The sequence below is a fragment of the Monodelphis domestica genome, chromosome 3 (genome assembly GCF_027887165.1).
Source record: "Monodelphis domestica isolate mMonDom1 chromosome 3, mMonDom1.pri, whole genome shotgun sequence".
Lineage (NCBI taxonomy): Eukaryota > Metazoa > Chordata > Mammalia > Didelphimorphia > Didelphidae > Monodelphis > Monodelphis domestica.
In genome coordinates, this window is record NC_077229.1 from 441,017,982 (window position 1) to 441,039,981 (window position 22,000).

General features: G+C 37.7%; 1 protein-coding gene across 3 annotated transcripts in view; it reads right to left on the bottom strand.

Moving 5' to 3' along the window:
* Positions 1 to 22,000, bottom strand: part of PRLR (prolactin receptor) — a 259,059-nt gene that overhangs the window by 65,476 nt on the left and 171,583 nt on the right. For all 3 annotated transcript variants that reach the window (XM_007487466.3, XM_007487464.3, XM_001365433.5), the window contains one exon: positions 10,087 to 10,151. The gene's annotated coding sequence lies outside the window, so the exon portion shown is untranslated. The remainder of the gene's footprint in view (positions 1 to 10,086; positions 10,152 to 22,000) is intronic.

The window sequence follows — 22,000 nt, forward strand, 5'->3', positions numbered from 1 at the left end:
CTAAGGGCTAGGCAATGGGGGTTAAGTGACTTGGCCAGGGTCACACAGCTAGGAAATGTCTGAGATCACATTTGAACCCCAGACCTTCCATCTCTAGGTCTGACTCTCAATGCACTAAGCCACCCAGCTGCCCCCAAGATTCCTGGTTCTTCATGGTATATTTTAATGAGGATGTGGGAGGACCAGAGAAAGCAAAACTCTATTGTGCCTTTATTCAGTTTCAGGAGACAGGATAGGCAAACCTGAAATAGTGGAAAGAAAGCTGGATTTCGCATCAGATTTCCTAGCTTCAAATTCCAGCACCATTATTTACTCTATGGACTACCTCAGGCTTCAGTTTCTCTGGGCCTTAGTTTCTTCATCTGTAAAAATGAGGGTTGGACTAGATAACCCTTAAATTCTCTTCAAACTATACATCTAGAGTAGATCAAAGCTTTTCTGGGACACATTCATTAATTCTCATCAGTTCTCTGAGGAGCAGAACACAGACCTACCTAGATACAGTAAGGTGGTGCAGTAGAGAGAGCCCTGGATCTGAAAAATACCCAAGTTCAAATCAAATCCTGCCTCAGGGACTTACTAGCTGTGTGAAACCTGCGAAAATTACTTGACCTTTGTCTGCCTCAGTTTCCTCAACTGTAAAGCAGGGATATTCAACAGCACCTACATCATAGGGGTTTTTGTGAGGATCAAATGAGACGAAAATGGTCAAATGTTTAGCACAGTGCTTTGTATAATTAGAAAAAAAATTTGTACCTTTGGACTCCATCTCCCAGAATTCTTTTGCACCTCTCAGCATCCCTTTCCCTTCTCTACTACATTGCGTGTTTACATTTATATATAAGTTTTGGTGACTCCTCCCTCTGGCTCTCTTTTTTTTCCATCTGCAAGACTGGTGAGCTCTCTCTGTTTCTACAGCCTTTTTTATTTTCCTTTTTGCTTCAAGGTATTATAAATAAATCTTTTAAATATAATACTTAGAGTATTGGATATTAATTATAAAACCTACAGCTTGGCACTGTAAAAATGGAGATTTTGAACCCCAGACTTCAATCCTCAGAAGTCCTTGGTGTTTCCCAGAATTCCCTATAACATCACCTGGGTCCCCAGGTTGGCGAGATCACAATTGGCATTTAACTGGCAGTAACGCCTCCCTCTCTCTCTCTCCCATTCCATTGCAATGATATAGTAAGTAAGCTAAGTGTGGGGATTTTTGAATGGGCTAATCAGTCATGGGCACGTGGTTATTATTTTGTATCTTTATTCCTTAACTTCTAATAATCCTTAATAAACCCCATAAAAGATAATATTTTTATTATTAGAGATATAATTTAATTTTTACAGCACATAGTAGGTGTTTAACAAATGCTTGCTCCTTTCCCCTCCTTTTCTTCTTGTCCATAGTATAACTGATAGAGGTGGCTCCGCTACTAGAATATTAAACATAAATATCTGTGGGACTGAATGGACTTTAATCTGGAAAGGACTTAGAGGCCATGTAGTTTACTACTCAGTGTTTCTCATTTTATAGATGAGAGTCCAGAGAAGTTGAATAAATAACCTGCCTAAATAGAGCAAGCAAGTATCAGTCAGGATTCAAACCCAGGTCATCTGACCCCAAAGGCACTGTTCTTTCTTCTAGATGGTAGTACCCTTTTGACTTTAAGGATTTCTTTCTAACTTTTAGAATTCTACTGGTGTGGGTTGAAGGTAAAGGTGGAAATCCATTTAAGAATGGTAGGATGCAGGGGCAGCCAGGTAGCACAGTGTTGACCTGGTGTCAGGGTTCAAATCTGACCTCAGACACTTCCCAGCTCTGTGACCCTGAAGTCACTTAACCCGGATTGACTAGCCTTTGCCACTTTTATACCTTAGAATTGATACTAAGATAGAAGGTGGGAGTTTAAAAAAAAAAGAATGTTGGGATGCCACCATAAGAAAAGGCAAGAGTGGACTTTAAATGAATGCTTGTATATCAAGTCCTTTATGTTTCATTCCTAATAGTTTTATCTGTTTATTTCATTGTGATTTAACAAGACTTTTAAAAGCACCTAATGTATACCAGGCATTATATGCACAAAAGTAAAACTAAAATAGTCTCACCCTCAAGCAACTTGTATTTTATTAGAAGATGAGGGCAGGAATAACATGAATCCAAATAAATCTAAAATCTGTTCAGTCACGTCTGACTCTTGGTGACTTCATATGAGATTGTCTTGGCCAAGATACTAGCTTGGCTTTACCATGTCCTTCTCTGGATCATTTTATAAATGAGGAAATTGAGGCAAACAGGATTAAATGATTCAGGGTCACAAAGGTAGAAAGTGAAATTTGAACTCAGGAAGATGGTCTTTCTGACTCCAGACCCAATACTCTATCCATTTTGCTATATACTACATGAATCCAGGTGGTAAACTTACATACGGGTATACACACACACATGAACACTGGGAAGTCCCAGGGCATATAGCCAGTATATGTCTGAAGTGGGACTTGACCAAGATCTTTCTGACTGAGACCAACTCTTATCTATCATACTATGCTGCCTATACAAAATACATCCAAAGTAGGCAAATTAATTCTGAGTTGGGGAAAGCATTAACAACTGGGGGATCAGGGAAAGCCTAATATCAGAGGTAAAGCTGGGTAATTTATATGGGGGCTCATCAGAAAGTATAAAATGGAATCGGTCTTCCAATCATATATATGACATATGTCCAATGCAAGCAAGGAAGTTATCTGTAAGCTCCATATATAACCACGGAAGTTAAGTTCCTCCTATGAAAATAAGCTTTGTTAAAAAATAGTTCACGAAGGCTTGGATTAACTGTCAAAGCTAGGAGGAGACGTGTAGCTTAAATTGCAGCGGGTGTCCCAATTGGCTTGTCAAACTGAGGATTTTCTGAATTATCTAAACAATGACCAAAAAATAGGCAGCGGCTGCGTGCCTGTGGGTCACCCACTTCTGTCTGAGTCAGTGTTGGGAGAGGCAGCTGAAGCGGATCGCGCCTGGCGGCCATCCCCCAGGAGGGGCAGTCAGCAGGTTTCCATGTAAACTGTCTTATGAACTCTCTTGTCTCTCTCCCCCATTCTCAGGCTATGAGCCTTTGTCTAGAACAAAGATACTGGGAAGCCAGAGCAATTTTCAGAGAAAATGCATATACTGAACAATACCTGCCGGTTCCAGCCCTAGCGTGGTGTCCCTCCCTCCCTCCCTCCCTCCCTCTCTTTCAGGGTTCAGTGAGCCTCTTTGTAAGGAAGGACACTATGTAACATGAAGGACTGGGGAGGTGGCATTGGGCTCACGCTGAATTCAGGTCCTAATGTGGTCTTTTTTTTTTTAAGAGTTAAAATTTATCTATTTATTTGTTTGTTTATTTTTTATTTGAAATTTTTGATTTAATTAATTAATTTAGACTATTTTTCGATGGTTACATGATTCATGTTCTTTTCCTCCCATCCTCCCACCCAGCTCCTGTAGCCAACTAGCAATTCCTCTGGGTTTCCCCAATGTGGTGGATGGACTTGTCTGTGGGACCAAAAGACTTCTAGATGCCAACATCCTTCTTGGTTGTATTCCTTTGCAATCCTGTCATCGTTTGAAGCTTTTCACAGGTGTAAAACAAACCCTGGAGGCAAGCGTAATTGCCAATGGAGTAACTGTACTTTGCCCATCACAGAAAACCGGGGTGGGTTTCAGAGACGGGGAGCTTTGGTTGCCTTGCTCTAAGAGGACCCTTTCCATACCACACAGCTAAGAAAGGCCTGCTGTGGGCCACCATAGTGGAGGTTCTGCTTCAACCAGGAATCACTCCATCTCAGAGTGGGAAGAAAAGACCTCCAAGATTCATTTGTCCTCTCCACCTGAGCCAGAATTCCTACCTGGGGTGTTTTTGATAAGGGGTCATTCAGCCTATGTTTCAAAACTAACCATAGGGGACTTACTACTCCCAGAGGCAGTCCATCCCACTTTGGAACAATTTTAATTGTCCAGGAGTTTTTCCTTAGAGTGAGCCAAAATATGCCTTTCTGTTCCTCCCACCCATTGGTCCTAGATCTGCCCCCTGGGGCCAAGAAAAACAAATCTAATTCAGCTGCCACAGAGAGAACAACACGGTCATTCTTGTGTTTGAGGACTGCTTTGGGGACCTGCTGTATTAGGGCTTTATGCACAATTGTTCCCTCTCTCTCCTGTGCCATGCAGTGCCTATTTTGTGGAGGAAATATGCCTATGGCATTAATCTTTTTTGGTTTTAGTGCCAATCTAAGGTACTGTGTTGGATATAAAGTTGGTCTGATTGGGGTATTAGTAACTGAAATTTCTATTCTTTAAAGGGCTAGTTCTAGACAAAATCAAAGAGTAGATGAAATTTTTTTTTCATCAAAAATCAATGAGCATTTATTAAGCAGTTTTAATATGTCAAGCAATATGCTAAGTGCTGGAGATAGAAACACAAATATGAAAGAGGCTCTGCCCTCAAGGAGTATAATCTTTCATCATGGAAGAACATGTATAAGTATGTATACATTTTTGTAATTGTTCCCTCATTTTCCATTCTTTATGACCCCATTTGGGGTTTTCTTGGTAGATATACTGGAGTGGTTTGCCATTTCCTTCTCCAGTTCTCTTCTTAAATAGATAAAGAAACTGAGGCAAACAGGGTTAAGTCACTTGCCCAGGGTCACACAGATAGTAAATGTCTGAGGCCAGAGTTTTAACTCAGGAAGATGAGTTTTCCTGACTCTCAGGCTTGTGCTCTATCCACTGTCTCACCTAGCTGTCACATACATAATTAATGTAAGGTAATTTGGGGAGTGTGTAGGACCAGGGAGAAAAACTTTAGGTCAAAGGCAATAAAGCTAAAGACTCAAAAGAAACAAAGAGATTCTAAGCTGGATGTTAGGAGAGAGTGCATTCCAGCCATGGGGAATGGGAAAAGACAATGAAATGGGGTGAAGACAGAAGATAAGAATATCATATCACCAAGAAGGTCAGTTTTATCCCCCTCTTTCCATTCCTTCTGGTGCTTGTGTCATTGGGAAGACCTCTTGGTATTCAGGGCTCCTCACTGCCAGGAACCCATCCAGGTATCCTTAGCTTGGGCAGTATTTCATGCTTTAGAACCCTATTTCCTCTCTATTTCCACTAAAATTCAGATGCCCTCTGGTTTATCACCTAATTTACTAGTCCCTGCTCTCAGCTAGTAGGCAGCTACAGTCAGGGTACTGCTTTTTACTCACCCCCTGAAAAATTCTCTTTCCAGCAGGATCCCTGAATAGCAGAGAACTCAGGGTTATACTTGGGTAGGATATCTCCCAAAATGTAGAAAGCTCCCTTTTCACTCCCCAAACCTCCTTTTTGATGTTTGACTTAGAAGGCAGGATGATACTTCAATCAGTCAATTAGCAAACATTTATTAAAAATCACCTGCTATGTGCCAAGAACCTTGTTGGGGACTGAGCATAAAAAGACAGAACCGAAACAGTCCCTGTCATGAAAGAGCTTTCACTCTATGGGATACAGTGGAAAGACTAACAGATCTAGAGCAGGGGTTCTTGGTCTTTCTCTGGACAATAGAACCCTTTGGCAGTCTAGTCAATTCTACAAACTCCTCAGAATAATGCCTTTATGTGTATAAAATAAAATGCATGGGATTTTAAAGGAAAATAACTCAGTTGAAATATAGATGTCAAAATATTTTTAAAAGTTCACAAACCTGTGGTAAAGAACTCCTGATAGGTTGAATGACCCAAGTTCAAATCTTAGCTTTTCCAATGATTAATTCTGCTACTTTGGACAAATGGCTATCTCTTTCTAGGTCTGAGTGTACTCATCTGTAAGACCCAGGTTGGATTAGATGGTCTTAAAGTTCCTTCTAGCTCTCAATATATGATGTTATGGCAGTTATGGTAGAGGAAGCATGATATCATAAAGTACAGATATAGGAGGGATTTTAAAGATCCTCATTCTAGTCCAATTCACTCATTTTATAGCTGAGGACCCAGAGAATGGAAAGTCACAGTAGCATAAGAGAAAGAGCTAGACTCTCGAGCTAGGGGAAACCTAAACTCTTTAGGACAGAAATGAGAAGAGTTATGGGGACATGAGAGTATCTGGATGAGTAGAAGAAACTGAGAATTAGTCAGAGCTTGGTAATGCTCCATACATAGGGGGCCTTAGGGTTCTGCCCTTGGGCAAAGGTGCTAGTTTGTCTTAAACCTCTGCTACACCATCGTTTTCATTATTTTGCTGCTATTATCTTGTGACTATGGGTCTATTATTGTCATTGGATCGTTTAGTCAAGTTAGCCCTCAGGACAAGGAAATTAGTCATCAAAGACCTTAAGATGACTGTACATACATACTACTTAGGATTGAATCTTGGCCATGTCTGACATTTTTTTTTCTTTCATTTTTCTCTTAATTCCTTTCCAACATGTCCCTCATATTGATTCTTTAATAATAGTTTTATATGTCGAGTGTTTCTTTCCTCTCCTCACTTCCCCCAATTTTGTTTCACTCTAGGACCCAGTTGGATTTCTGTTTCTCTTGGAAGGCCACATAACTAAGTTTAACTTTCTGATTTTCAGCAACCATCACTGGCACTAAAATTATCCTTGAAAAGTGAAGCTCAGCCTTGGGGTGGGAAAAAGCTAGCAAGCCAACCCAAGCAGCCTGAGGGCAGAAGGAAGGGACTCCAGGTGGATTGACCTGGAAATAGGTAAGCTGATACCAAAGTCATGTGATGGCTGGTTTCCATAGGTCTTTTCAGATATTCATAAAAGGCTGTAATATAGAGGTAAGAGAGATTTTAAAAACATCTCATCATCCTCATCCTTCTCCTGGCCTCCCTTCACATCCCAGCTAAAATCCCATCTTCTTTAAGTTGCGTTATACCAACAATTATTTTTTAATCTTAAAAATACAAGATAAATGAGGTGTAGCCAGACATTTTTATCTGAAAAGTAACTGAGGATATTGCTGAACTACTGGCTGAATAGGAATTGTAAGAATGTCATGGCAACCCCCAAAGCTAAAATTGGTCCTAGGCTGTGCTGAGGGACAGTGTCTTAAACAATGGAGCTGATAGGTCTGCTACTCTCTTTCCTTTTCAAATTCATATCCTCCGGAGTATCTTGTGCAAGACTAAGTACTTGCTTTTAGCAGGCATCTAGATTGGCTGAAATGTGCCCATATTCTGTGATTCAGAGACACTGGCCTTGCTGTTGCTTGAACAAGACACTTCATCTCCTGGTGTGGAGCATTTCCCCTGGCTGTTCCCCATTCCCTCCTTATCTCTGCCTCCTTGCTTCCTTGGAGACTGGGCTAAAATTCTATAGGGAGCCTTTCTGAATCGCTCTTCATTCTAGTGCCTTCCTCTGTTGAAATATTTCCAACATATCCTGTATATAACTTGATTGTACAGAGTCACTTGCATTGCTTTATTTGCATTATCTGCAAACTGAAACTGGATGACCATTTCTTGGGGATGTTATAGTAGGAAATATTAGCCAGAGGCAGCTTGGAATAGATGGCTTCTGAGCTTGTAGTGTCGAATCCTTTGAAAATAGGATTTCACTTTTCATACCAGCTTTTAGGAACATACCTATTGTATAAAGGCTGGCACACCAAAGATGGCACATTACATCTTCCATTATTATTTAGATTTCCAATTTTCACTTTTCCTTCAGCTAAATAATGTTGGATATTGAGCACTAAGATGGAGAAGTACAGAAAGGGAATTAAAAAGGCAGAAATAAGCCATGTCTAATTTACTAGTTCCTTGATTACTGTCTTAGGATACAGATATTGTGCTTCACGAGGGTGCTGTTTTCTCTTCTGCATCCATCTTGATGCTGAGGATTTCATCTTACATCTCAGACAGACTGTAATACCCTTGAAAATGTTGAGCCCAATTTTGCCTATGTCACTCCATTGAGATTTAGTGATTCCAAATAGTGATGTTGCAACTTAGCTTTAAGATTACTCAGGGGCCAAGACACTGGAAGGTTACCAAGGTTTAGTTCTGAGTGTCATATGGCAAATCACCACCTGAGGTTGTTTAATTTATAACTGTGGATCCCTATAAAGACTCAAAGGGCTTCAAGAAACCTTGGAATTTATTTTGTCTGGCTTTCCTTTAACTTTAACTGAAGTGTGGCTTTATGATTATACATATTACTCCATGATCAAAAATTACAAATTTTATTTTACTGGATAACAAATGGACCAACTATGGGCCATAGTTTATCTACTTGTAAAATAAGTATAACACTTGCTGTTTCCCTCTTAGCTAACTAGAAATAGGGAAAAGGGTATAGAGAGGCATGTATGTCAACACATCTATCTTATGAAGCATTGGGATTTTTTAGGGGTGAGGTGGGAAAAGGAAATTAGTTGAGAGGGTCTGAGGTCTAGCTAGGAGTGGCAATCATACTAGAATATCTGAAAATTTTCCTTTTTCACCTCTGACCTTGGAACCCCTAGTGCCATAGCTTATACAAGAGATCTTTCTTGAGTCCTCCAGGTATTAGTACCTTGTGAAATTATTTTGTTTTTGCATTTATATATTTTGTATTTTCATATTTGTGAATATGTTCTATCCCCTTCCCTAGTGCAATAGAATCTACTTGAGAGCAGGGGCTATTTCATTTTTCTCTCTATGTTATTGGTATAGTCCCTGACAAAAAAGATGGCTCTTCAAAACATACTTGTTTAAATGGAATGGAATTCATAACCAGGAGGTAAGGTTGAGGCTATTAAGTAGTTCCTGGTCCGATGACTATTGGAAATGGTAGAAGTGTTGGGGCTGACACCAGAAGAAGAAAGGGATACATAACAAAAATTCATGGATTTTTCTTATTAATTTTTGTATATTTAAATAATACTGCTTCCTGAAATTCATAATAAAAAGGATAAAGTGATTAGATTTCATAGTGGGGCCAAACATTACTGTCTTACCTTTTAGCTCTCTTATCTGACTGAGAGGAAGATGGTGACTTTTCCTAAAAATTTCCTAGGGTATCTGTTCTGTACCTCTCCTCTGAACCTGCTTCTCCTTTCTTTATATTATACTTCATTGTATATACATAATATCATCACCTCACTTTCTTCCCTCTCCATTCCCTCCTCCCAGGAATATAAGCTCCTTTAAGCTCTCTCTCTCTCTCTCTCTCTCTCTCTCCCTCCCTCCCTCCCTCTCACTCTCCCTCCCTCCCTCTCTCTCTCTCTCTCTCTCTGTATCTGTCTGTCTCTGTCTGTCTGTCTGTCTGTTTGTTTCTCTGTCTCTGTTCTTCTCTCTCCATCCAGTGTCCAGTGCTTAGCAGAGGGTTTTACACACAGGAGCCCCTTAACAGATGTTTGTTGAAAAAACTTTGAAAGAATTCTGATCAACACAGTGACCAATCACATTTCAGAGGACTGATAATGAACTATGCTATCCATCAGAATAGTGATGAACTCATGGTGTCTATTGAGATATTTGCTATTTGGACATGGACTGCTTACTTAACTATGCATGTTTATTACAAAGGATTTGTTTTTAATTGGAGTCAGGGACTAGGTGGAGAAAAAGTAGATTTTCATTAATGGGAAAAATGTAAAATTAAATTAAAGAAATGCCAAATGTTTGTTGAACTGAATGACCACTTGAGTATGTCTTAGAGAGGGTTTGTTGCTCAGATGTGAGTTAGATGAGATGGCTTCTGAGCCCTTTTCTACTCTGAGAATCTGTTTCTATAATCTGAAGTGGGAGACAAAAGGGAAGCAGAGGGAGCAATAGAAGAGGTTTACTGTAAGTTGCCCAAGATGTGGGTGGGGGGACATTCTGAAGACCAGAGAAGGGGTGTACAAGTCAACTTTTCTGCGGTGAAAGATGTGAAGAGTCTGAATGCCCTGGGGAATTTCAAGAAGAGCAGTAGAGGATGCTTTGGGGACTGTATTAGTAAACCTCAGTACTTGTGATATTACCAGTCTCTAGCCTGGATAGAAAGGCAGTATCAGGCAGATGGACTCTTAAGGATAGGATAGAGAGATATACTTGATCTAATGACAGAAAGGGGTAGGGAAGAAGAATGCACATCTTACCTTCTGTGTTGGCTTGTGTAGCATCCTTAGTGTTGTTCTCCATGAACAGGAGATCCGTCGATTAGCTGCAAGGAGGAAAGGGCTCATTTTAGCACAGACAAAAAGCTTTTACATCATATCTTTCACAATGGTTAGTCTCTGCAGCATTTCAGAGTGAGCTAATCACATATAGATTTGTCAGATCTCTCTCTTTCTCTGTCTCTCTGTCTCACTCTCTCTCCGTCTCTCTCTGTGCCTCTGTCTCTCTCTCTCCTTCTCTCTTTGTGTCTCTGTCTCTGTCTCTCCATCTCTCTCTGTGTCTCTGTCTCTGTCTCTCCATCTCTCTCTGTGTCTCTGTCTCTGTCTCTCTCCTTCTCTCTCTGTGTCTCTGTCTCTCTCCATTCTCTCTCTCCATCTCTCTCTGTGTCTCTGTCTCTCTCTCTCTCCCCGTCTCTCTCTCTCCATCTCTCTCTGGGTCTCTGTCTCTCTCTCTCCATCTCTCTCTGTCTCTGTCTCTCTGTCTCTCTCAGGAGAAGGGCACAAGAACTCATTGAGGACTAGGTCTATTTTTGTCTTTATATTCTCAGTTCCTAACACACTGCTTGGCACATAGGAGACGCACTTAATAAACTCTTGGGGGGAGGCAGCTAGACGGCTCAACAGATAGAGTGCCAGGCTGAGAGGTGGGTTCAAATTTGACCCCAAATGCTTCTTAGCTATGTGACTCTGGGCAAGTCACTTAACCCCAAATGCCTAGCTCTTATTATTCTTAACATTTATATTGATTCTAAGACAGAAAAAAAGTTTGTTTTTTTTTAAAGAGATGACTGAAATCTGTGATATGCTTTAACAATATTCTTCTTGCTAAATAGATATGAAAGAAATTTAGTGTTAGGGATCTTTAATAAAATTAATTGACCAAAATAAGTTTGGTTCCAAATTAGGCAAAAGGGCTTGCTATTTTACAAGAGATTTCTTATCTGATGCTATTGTATTATTACATGTTCTTGTTAGCAAAACAGCTTCCAAGCTGTAAATATGAATGAACTGGCTGTTAGCTGGAGCTGACCTGGGGAAGTACTGAGTATCAGGTTATTTCAGCTACTTTCAACCTTCTCTTCTCAGGAAGATTCATCCTTTTCATTCATTCAGTGGTTATCTATTAAGTATTTTGGGGGCCATTTTTCATGACCTCAAGGAGTGTTTAATATCTGCACTAATATTTCTACCCCCAAAGCATATTTATCCTTCATCTATGTCAAGAACTATAAGATAATAATAGCAACAATTCAAACATATACAATGTTTTTTTTTTCTTTTAAATTCTTACCTTCTGGATTAGAATCGATACAGCATATTGATTTCAAGGCAGAAGAGTGGTAAGGGCTAGGTAATGGGAGTTAAGTGACTTGTCCAGGGTCACACAGCTAGCAAATGCCCAAGTTCAGATTTGAACCCAGGATGTCCATCTCTAGGCCTAGCTCTCAATCCACTGAGCCACTTAGCTGCCCCCTTACCCCCTTCTTTCTCCATCTTTCTCCAACCCCTCTGTCCACTCAGATGCCATTCATGTCTTGTCTACAGCCTTTGTCCCTAATCCCTCTCTCCCCTTTCTCTACTTAGGTGAGTACCACCCTGAATCAGACCATCATTAACTTTTATTTAAGCACTGCTAAAGTCAAAATCAGACTATTTATCACCTTGGGGAGAGATGAGGTGGAAGGGTGGGAGAGAATATGAATCGCAAAACGTTGGAAAACAATTGTCAAAAATGATTTCTATGTGTAATTGGAAAAAAAATTAAAAAATAAAACCTTTTACTTAGACTATACATTATAAAAGCTTTCTAATCAGGCTCCCTGCCTTAAGTCTTTCCTTGCTCCAATTCATCTTCTGCTTCCAAATAGATATTTCTAAAGTCTTGCTATGACACTCTCCTGTTCCAGAAACTCTTGTGCCCTTTTGGATAAAATATAAAATCTTCTGTTTGGTTATAAATTAAAACCATACAGCTTTTCTGTTGTAGAATCAATGCTTAGCATCAGTTCTAAGACAGAAGCTAGACAATGGAGATTAAGTCACTTGCTCAGGGTCACACAGCTAAGAAGTGTCTAAGGCCAAATTTGAACCCAGGTCATCCTGACTCTATCCTTACTGCTTGGCTGCCCTTTTTCTGTTTGATGTTCAAGTCCTTCATAACTTGGATCCAACCTACTTTTACAAGCTTGTGAAAATTATTTCTTTCTATACACTCAGTATTCTAGCCAAATTGATCTACTTACTGTTCTCCATCTTTTGTTTCCCACCTCCCGGTGTGTGCACAGACTTGACCCTCAATACTAGAAGGCATTTCTTCCTTACCTCTAACTCTTAAAACCCTTGCCTTCTTTCCAGGCTCAGCTTTTTAGGGCCACTTCTTATAATAGGTCTTGCCTGATCCTTCCAAAAGGTAGTATTTATCTCCCACATTCCTTTGTAGGTACAGCTAACCTTTCCATATTACAATTTTCCCCATTGTGGTTTTGATATATTGTGGGTCAGCATAAGATTTAAATAGGAATTTTTGGAGAATTTTGTTGCAGTCACAGATGACATGTAAAGGTCTGCAGACAACACAGAAAAATTTAAAAATTCAGATATGCATACTTAAGTCAAAATTTACAATAAGATATTATAAGAAAAAATTCAGATTTTTCTGTTATTAAAGGAGTAAAATTTTATGCTGATTTTTCATCTCATGGGGGTGTCACGTGCAACTCCCACAATGTGGAAGGGATAATTGTATTTTATATTTATTCGAGTGCATGTTATTTATAATACAAACTTCTTCATGGCAGTGATTATTGGATTTTTGCTTCTATTGTTGGCATCTATCACGGAGCTGGCACATGATAGAACCTAATAATTTGTTGCATTGAATTGAATGTATCAGAACAAAACTCTGATGAATCAAGTCTTTCCTGATTCAAAAGCCAAGGTTGTAGACATAATACTATATAGATAAAGATATATTTGTATCTAGAAATACCTTTTTTTCCAGTCTGCATATAAATGTGATTAAAACTACTTAAAAATTCAACACGAGGCCACTCTAGCTGTACATGGCTGTTCTTACATATGCATTTGGAATCAAATACAGCTCTTTTAAACTGAGAATTCTTAAACAGGAGCAAGTGTTCCCTCAGTAAATTCATTAATAAGGATTAACTGTTTAAGTTGGGATGCCATGTACTTATTAAAAATCCCAACAGTTTAACACTTGATTATACATTAACTTGCTCAGGACCTACCAAACAGATTTTTAAATTGAGGGCAAAAAGAGTATCTTTTGTTTCTTTTGAGTACTCTATACCAGAGGAGACAACCATTCTGCTTGACTGTAGTCTGCAACACTCTGGAGTGGAGCCCAAGCCACATTAAAATGGTTCAGGTTTAACAAAAATAAATTTTTTAAATGTTATTGGAAAATAATCAACAAAATAAATGAAAACGCAATAGAACAAAGATAATGTTAATCTGTGGTTTCTAAATCAATATGTAGCTGCTAAACTGGCCACTATTTCTATTTGAATTTAATATCACTGCTCTATATGTCAATGAGGAGATTCCTCACTGCATATTCATCTAGTGATTGATTAGTCAGTGGTTTGAGCTAAAGTATCTGGCAGGGCTGACAGGGAAAAGAGCACCATATTATAGATTTAGAGCTGGAAGGGATCCTAGGGAGCATCTCATCCAACTATCTCATCTTATAGATGTGATAAAGGCAGGACCAACCCTGGTGTGGCTTGCCACTGTGAAAGAGCCAAGACTGGGACAAAGTCCCCTGATTGCAGACCCAGAGTTCCCATCTCTTCCATGAACTGGCTAGATCACCCTGGCCAAGTCACTTTGCTTCTTAATGCCTGGGTTTCCTCAACTATAAATGAGGAGGGGTTGGATCAGGATCTCTGAAGTCCTTTTCAGCTCAGACAATTTATGTATCTAATGTATTAGTCATCCAGAGATACTGATCAGAACTTTAAAAATCAATTTTAAAATCAGCAAAGAATATTACCTAACAATTCTACTCAATAAAAGTAAAAAAGAGATCCTAGGGGGATGAATGTCCTAACTGTTCCCCAATTACTGATTTCAGCCTTGACTTCTGACATAATGTCAGATAGATCAGGACAATCAGAAGGAGACTCTACCCTGTGACAACCAATGTGTCCTGGATAATGGTTTGCATAAGGCTGATAAATGAAAAACAAAAAGTATAAGTCATAAAAATCTAAAAAGTAACCCTTCTTCAAGCTGACTGAACCTTAAGCAGTAGGGAACATATGGAAAGCAGCTTTAACAGTTGAGGATGGAAATGGGATGAGGCCAGTGACCCCAACTGAAAAGCCAAAGGAAAATTCTTCCAACTGAACCTAGTTTTCTTTCCAAATAGTGAGTGGACTGGTAAAAAATGTATGCATGACACACATTTAAATTTAATTTGCATCATTAGCATTTCCATCACTTTCTTAAGTCTATAGACAATTAACAAAACAATTAATTGAATCCTTATTCATAGTGTTTGCCAATTTCAGAGGTTTAAATGTTCATCCTGAAAATATAACAAGTGGGCTGGTTTGAGCTGGTTCCAGCACACGCTTCTGCTTCTCTTTATTGTGACCTCCTTGCCTGCCACTACCTTGGGTCCCATTTTAAATGCTGCATTTCAGATTAGGACAAGAACAATTTGCTACTCCCCGCCCCCCTTGCTTTCCTGCTACTACATTGTACAGAGTTAGTGTGTTTTATATGCTTTCTGAAAATACATTAATATTCTTTTGGTGGAACTGTGTATTAGACAAGCTGGTCTGGAAAACAATTTGGAACTCTGTCCCCCAAATTACTAACCTGTGCATACCTTTGACCCAACAATACCACCATGAGGTCTATATTCCAAAGCAATCAAAGAAAGAGAAAAAGGACTCAAATATACTTTTTGTAGCAGTGAAAACCAAAGGGGATACCAATCTATGGAGGAATGGCTAAACAAATTATATGAATATTACCATATCATAAGAAATGACAAAATGTACAGTTTTAAAGGAAATTGGGAAGACCTTTATGAATTAATACAGATTAAAGTGAGCAGAACCAGGAGAAGAATTTATGCAATGATTACAAAGAAGAAGAAATGAATTACAAAGAAAAATCACTTTGAAAGACTTTAGAACTCTGTTTAGTGCAATAACAAGCCATAATTACAAAAGCTTGAAGATGAAGCATGTTATCTACCTCCTGACAGAGATGTATGTGATGAGCTCAAAATGCAGAATATAACACATACATTTTGGGACATGGCCAATGAGGGAATTTGTTTTGTTTGACTACACATATTTAATAAGAGGTTTTTCTATTTTTTATTGTTTGCAGTGGGTTGGGATAGGAGAGGGAGAGAAAATAAACTAATTAATTGGAAAACATAAAAATAACTTTTGGGGAAATGATTGTTGAACTGAATGTATGGGTAGTAAATTTTATGATATTTCATTTGCTAAAAAACAAGGAGGGAAAGTTATAATTTAATCTTCATAAAATAAGCATTGCCTGTACTGGTAATCCTACTCTAATATTTCATTGGTATATGTGTAAATCACTTTGCACATTTATTTCATCTGGTCTTCACAACACTCCTGAGAGGTATAGGCTATTTTTTATGCCTGTTTTATAGGATTTTCTAATTTAAGCAACATGCTCTTGGTCATAGAACTAATTAGTACTGATATTAGGATTCAAACACAGGTCTCTCCTAACTCTAGCTGTAAGTATCTCTTCTACTATATGGTATGGTTATTTGAATTAACTGGTTGATTAAGAGAAAGTTCTAATCATGCATTTAGATGATTGTTACTTTTCAAAGCACAATTTTACATTTATTGTGTAATAAGGGATGGAGTATGGAATAAGCCTTTATAGAGTACCTATTATAGGCCAGGTATTATATGCTAAGTGCTTTACAAATATTATTTGATCCTCACAATAAGCCTGGGGAATTGATGCTATTATTATCCTCATTTTACAGTTGAGTAAACTGAGGCAAGTGTCTGGAGGTTAGATTTGAACTCAGGTCTTCTTGACTTCAGGACAATAGTCCTGTCCACTGCACCAGCTAGCTGTCTCTTCTGTTAGTATAACTCATTATAAGAACATCATTTTATATCTCCTGGTCTTAGTTTTCTTGGCCAGAAAACAGCCTATCCTTCCAGACCAAACATTCTAAAACTCTCTGGTACTCTCCATAGTAGGGAGAGGCAGGGAGGGCATCTCCCAGGTACCCACTGATGGAGCCAGGACTAGAGCCCAGGTCTCATAATTCCTAGAACCTCAGTATTCTTTTGACTCAAATCAATTGCCTGAGAATTACTATCCATAACTGGACAAGGAATCTTGGGTGGATACTTATAGATGGGGAAAAAGTTTCTAATGCATCCCATTATGCGGCTTATGTAAGAAATTGAGAGTAAAGCCACATACAGTAAAAAGATGGTTCAAGCAATTGGACACTCAAATTTTTTGGTTATGCTGGCTTTGCTACCAGCTTCACAAGAGAAGACTCTGCACTCTGCTTTGAGACTGTTAAAAGAATGCGACAAACAACTGAAAAAAAAGTAAAAAGCCAGTAAGTAGTACATCATTTGATATTGCATGACCTTAGCCATAAAATGGTCTCTGTAGATCCTTCTAGACTGAACATTCTAGAACTCTTTGATATTCCCCAAGAAAAGACATGAGATGTCAACAGGAAGAACTTTACTTGTGTAGGAGAAAGAAAGGAGCTGTCCATGATTCTTAAGGCTTTAAAAAATATTTAATACCCAGTTGATTGTAATAGCAAGTACATTCTTTAAAATTATCCTTATCTGACCCTCAAATCCTCATAAAATAGCTTCAATAAAATCATATGATTAAGCATATGAAATCACTAATGCTCTAAGAAAGTGAAATAATATCATTTTAATTAAAATAGCAGATTATTATAATCTCAGTAATCTGAAGCCAAGAACACTTTTCTGCATGGAAAAGGAGAAAAATGAAATAATTCCTGGTCTTAGTATCTAGGGTTCAAGGCTAATTAATATATCAAGTTCAAAATATTCACATTCCAAGAAAAATAGAAAAATGTAGGAAGCCTTTGTGTTAGTGGCTGGATAGGAATCTGATTAAAAATGATTATAAAGTGTATTGAGTAAACATTTGTCTAACGTGAAGTAAAAAAAAGTCATGGAAACTAGACAAATATTGAAGGTTAAAGATTCTATTTGTTATCCCCTTAATGCATCAAGTTGAGAGACTTTCTAAAACTTTTTTTAGGACTTGCAACTACTGGTCTTGCTTATTCTCTTTTGAAAAAGGATGACTTCTGTCTATCAATGCAACAAAACAGCAGGAGCTCATGATGTTGGCATTCAGGTTCTCAATCTAATGTCTTGTATATTGACTTATTTAATAGAAGCTCTTCTCATAAAGAACAATTGAGCTTGACAGATTGATTCATTTTGCTTGTATTTATTCCTTTGTTCCCAAGGCTTATGAAAAATTCCAACCATACATCGACCATGGATATGCTAGGATGAAGATAGTACATAGTTAAAACTTAAAGGCTCTCCAGGGATACCACATTACTTTTCTGATGGATGAATATTAGTCAATTCAGTCTTTAACTCAAAATGGTACAGTTATAGTTTCTGCTAATATCATGAGACACTGGTCGCTGAATCAGCCAGAATATTCCACCCACAGCCAGATGACAAATGATCTTACTTTAATGTTTCTCAATCTCATTAGAATTTAGCTATTTGCTAGACATTAGTGATTGATTTTGACTTTTTCAGCTTTTCACATTTTCAGCTTTTCTTGTCACATACTTTTTTAATTTAATTTTTTGGGGTTACATTTGAGTTCCAAATTGTTTCCCTTTCTCCCTCCCAACCCTACACTAGAAAAAGCCAGCATTTCTCACACATACACACACACACACACACACACACACACACAGATATACACAGATATTTATCTATATAAAGCTATACAACATAAGGTTTCATTTATCAGTTCTTTCTCTGGATGCCTATGGTATCTTCTTTCATAGGCCATTTGTAATTGGTTTAAATTCATATAACTTAGAACAGCTTTGCCATTCACTTTTACTTTTCAAACAATATTGCTATCTATATAAAAAGTTCTCTTGGTTTTACTTATTATTTCACTCTTCATTATTTTGTGCAAGTTTTTCCATGTTTTTCTAAAATCAACCTGCTCATCATTTCTTGCCATGCAGTAGTATTCAATCATAATCATATATCATAACTTATTTAGCCATTCCCCAATTGATGGGCATCCCCTCAATTTCCAGTTCTTTGCCAGCACAAAGAGAACTACTAGAAATATTTTAGAACATCGATATTCTTTTCCTTTTTCCTTTTTTTCTCATCACCTTGAGAAACCTAAGGTGGTATTGCTGGGTCAAAGGTTGTACACAGTTTTATAACTTGGGCATAATTCCAGGTTGTTCCCCAAAATGGTTGGATCAGTTCACTGTTCCACTATTGTGACATACTTTTCTATTTTGTTTGGCATGAGTTCTGGTCACATTTCTAATAAAGGGGCAAATCAAAATCAATCACTAATGACTAGCAAATATCTAAATTCCTTATTTGTTAGCCAGAATTTGTTGGCCTATTATTATGGCTCTACCCTTATATAGTGGTGCTTCTGAAAAACAGCAAACTAATTTGCTCATACGGCACCTCAGGGATTCATCTGTATTAGCTAAACTCAGACCCCTAGAGTAACATTTTTATCTTTAGAGAAGATTTCTAGGATACAAAATGTTTGGGAAAATTTCAAAGAAAATGAAAGTTATTTTCATAAAGGAACCTGCTATATAGAAGAATCTTTTTACATATGTAAATTAAGATTTAATAATTTTTTAGATAATTTCAACAAATAATTATCAGGATCCTACTATGAGTCTAGTCACTGTGCTAGATCTTGGGAAAACAAGGACTAAAACAAAGCAATCCCTGCCCTCAATGAGTTTATTATATTCTTCTGGATGGAAGCATTCTCAGACACGTGTGTGGGTGAATGTAGACACATACATACATAAATATATATTCTCACATACAGATATATATTTATTTTGGGAACCAGACCTGTGATTAGATTTGAACTCCCTCTACCAATGTAGCACCATTTGTGATTATTTATAGTCTTACAGAGTGTCCTGGGGAATGGAGAGATTACTTGTCCATAGTCACCAAGGCACTAAGGTACGAGAAGAGATGTTTCTTAAGCACTTAGCACAGTGCCTGACACAAAATAGGTGTTATCTAGATTTTATTATTATTTATTATTATTATATTATTATTATTAGGTTTACTCTCACCTATTTTCCCATAAAGCCTTTATTCATAAGGCATGGAATCCCAGATTTCTCAGAACACAGCTGGGGAAATATTGCTTGAAAACACTTTTAGGTTCACATTTAGGCAAGATTGGAACAGGTTTTGCTGCCCTGAGTAGGTGCTGACTAACATTAGCTGCAGGTCATATTCCATGATCCAGATTTCCATTCATCCAATTCTCTTCCCTTTCCCTCCTCTCCAGCTTTTCTCCACCCCATGAAATCATACATGAATAGTCTTAATCTAAGAACCAAATGAGAAAGTATTGAGTAAGTAAGGAATCTGGAGGCTGTGTCTTGGTCCTTTGATAAGAAGGGAATGGTGTAGGTTGATTGGAAGGTTCATTCATTGGAAACAAGTTCTAGCTGTGGAGACCTATGTTCCCTACCATGCTCATTTCTTTAAAAGCTGCACTTTGGAAACTCACAGACTATTTTCTTGGTCCTTTTTGAAATAATAATAATAATATAGCACTAGTAAAACTAATAATAACTCAGCTTTTTGTGTCAACTTAAGATTTGCTAAAGGTACTTTCTTCACAATGACCCTTTGAGGTCAGAACATGAATGTTCTTAATCAAAGACCAGAATGGAAGGTATGAGTCAGTATGGATGCTGAGGCTGTGGGGTGTGGTACTTTGATTAGAAAGTTCATTCAATGGAAAACATTGCAAATTAGCTGTGGAAATCTGTGTTTTCTATCCTGCTCACCTCTCTAAACTTTAGTTTTTTGGAAATTCATATCATTCTTTGTTCTTTTCATAATAATAACAACAACAATGTTCAGTTGTTTTTCAATTGTGTCTAATTCTAGGTGACTCCATTTGGGATTTTATTGCAAAGATACTGGAGTGGTTTTCCCCTAGTAAATGTCTGAGGTGAAATTTGAACTCAAGAATGACTCCAGCCCCAGCACTCTATCCACTCTATGCCCCCAATAATAAGAAAAACAGCAATAATAGCTTGACTTTATATGGCTATTTAAGATTTGCAAAGTGCTTCTCTTCACAATGACTCTTTGAAGTAGTTAGCATGAGCATTCCCTATTTCTTTAAAAATGATGTAAAGGAGGCTTGAGAAAGACAATTGACTTGCACTGTTTCACAGAACTAGTGAGTATTGGAGTCAAAGTTCAAATCAGATCTCTCCTGATTCTGAGTCCAATCCTCTTTCTACAATGGCCTAAACTCTTGACTGAACTCTAGTTTCATGGCTTCTCCATCATTTTTCTAATTTTCTTTCTTCTACATTTTGGAGTAGCTTAATTAGCAAGAGGGTTGAATTATGGGTGGAAAGGGAGGGAATTCTGATCCTTTGTACATTTAAAAGAACTTAGAGTGCTTTGAAAACTAAAAAAAAATGCTTATCATCATCATTATTCACCTAATCAGTAATTATGATAATAATAAAATTTGTTACATTGACAGAAATACTCCATCATTGGCTTCACACTTTGGGTAAATAATAATAAACAGCCAAGAAATTTTTTTCCTTCCATTCTCTCTCTCATCCATTTCCTTCCTTCTCCCACTAATACTCTTCTGTCTCCTTTTTTTTTCTTTTTGCTCTCTTCTTATCCCAAATAGATCTGGTTTGATCATCTTACACTGACTTCCCCAGATTACTATTTGCTAGATATTTGACACTTTGGCAAATATATAATCCTTGGTAGCAACTTCCTATAGCTTCAAATAGAGGGCTGTGGATAAACCCTCCAAAGCTGTTTCAGTCTTTGGCCCATTTTCCTTGGGGAAAAAATGGTGACAGATGAGGATGGATGGTCCTAGTTCAGAATGTGGATATGTGAAATAACCACTTCTGCACATCTGTCATCATGCTTTGAAGTAAGTCAAGGACAATTGTCAATAAATAAATTTACAATGGGAACCAAAGATAATAGGTAATCTTCATTTATTTTCTGATAATAGATCTTACTTTTTGATTAATAAAGATGTGAAAACAACCAGACTGAAATATGAAAAGTTAGCAAATATAGAGAACTCAGACTTTTGGAGATCAATTTTAGTGATCAGAAGGCCCTTTTACCATTCATGTAGTGAAGAGATAAGGCCATTTAATGGAAATCACAATTGGGATCATCAATATAGAGTGATCCTCATTCTTAACTAGACTTTTTTTGCATTTGCCATTTACTCTTCTCCAAATTAAGTGCAAGAAGATTTGGTATGACAGAATTGGGTAGCTTGAGCAGAATCCTTAAAACCCTTTCTTAAATTCAATCTAAAATCACCATAGACAATAATTGCTCATGGGTAAGATGAGCTAATATAATAAAAATGACAATCCTACCCAAATTAACTTACTTATTTAGTGCCATACCTATCAAACTACCAAGAAACTTTTTATTGAATTATAAAAAAGTATAGCAAAATTAATTTGGAAGAACAAAAGATAAAGAATATCAAGGGAACTAATGAAAAAAAATGTGAAGGATGGAGGTCTAGCAGTACCAGATCTTAAACTGTACTA